Below are 1209 nucleotides of genomic sequence, written 5' to 3'. Positions count from 1 at the left end.
CTGAAGGCGCGGGCGGCAGTGCTGCTGGTGCCGGTGGCTTGATGCGGGACAGACGCCGGAAGGGGGCACATTTAGTCTTGGTGACCCTGAGTCACCGTGGCCCTCCCTGCCAAAGCCCCGAGCACCACGTCCCCACTCGCCCGATGGACTGTCACTGGATGACAGGGCTGGGGGATTTCTCGGGTTCCTTAGTGCTCTTCTGGCCTGGACCAACAGACTTGGGGGTCAGGGACGAACACCCCCGCCCCCAGCCTGGAATGCCTTGCCTTTCTCTGTTCCTGGGAAAGGGGCTTTCTCTGAGGGACCGAAGCCTCTGGCAGTTTTCTTCTTGTGCGGCTTTGCCTCCCCAGGGCTCCGCCTATTTCCACCTGAGGAAATGCCTTGGAGTTCACTGAACCTCCATCCCAGCTACTTATGATGGCTGCAAAGCTCGGTTCATTGTCAGAGGATGTATCTTTCTCTTGTGTTAGAGGTTTTCTTTTCAATATGATCACACCAGTGCCCCACTGGTTCAACTGTACCCCACAAAACTAGGCCCAGTCTAGTAACCGAGACCCCATGCTTCATGCCTTTTCACAGTGAGCTCGTTCGCGCCCTCGCATTGCACAGGTATTCACTCTGCATACACTACACATTCCGTGCTGTCCTAGGGAGGCTAGCCGGCGTGGCACACACTGCCCTTGTCTGTGAAGGGCTTAGGATTTTCCTACAACACTAGCCATCTCACTTCTTGGGGATTTCAGTATACAGGTGGATAATTCTTCCACCATCCTCTTGGTCCCATGAAACCCACTCTGTCCTCTGCCTTACCTCAGCTTCTCAGTCCCTTGTGATCACACCTTATGCCTTGTCAGGTCCAAGACCTGCAACCCCTGCAGTCTAGTTCCTTCTAACCACGACCTCCTAACTTTCCCGGTTACTCCCTCTAGTCCCCTGAAACCAAAATTCCTGTAACCTTACCAGCACCTCCAATCCAGATCTCACTACCTGTCCACTGTTTCTTCCTCTTTTAATGACTTCTCCTCCCTCCCTAGTTGGCAAGCTTAAACTCCATGATCAATCATTATCATTGGCACACCTCAACTCCGTTACCTCTTCATATCTGCTGCGTACAAAGAGAGCCCTGGATAAACCCAATTCTCAACTATTCCATGCCACGGCAATGTAACTAAACAGGGCTGAAGGAAAAGAGAACCATGCTAGCTGTGC

This window comes from Galeopterus variegatus, unplaced genomic scaffold, assembly GCF_000696425.1.
Source record: "Galeopterus variegatus unplaced genomic scaffold, G_variegatus-3.0.2 Scaffold4771, whole genome shotgun sequence".
Taxonomy (NCBI): domain Eukaryota; kingdom Metazoa; phylum Chordata; class Mammalia; order Dermoptera; family Cynocephalidae; genus Galeopterus; species Galeopterus variegatus.
Note: the sequence above shows the minus strand (reverse complement) of the source record.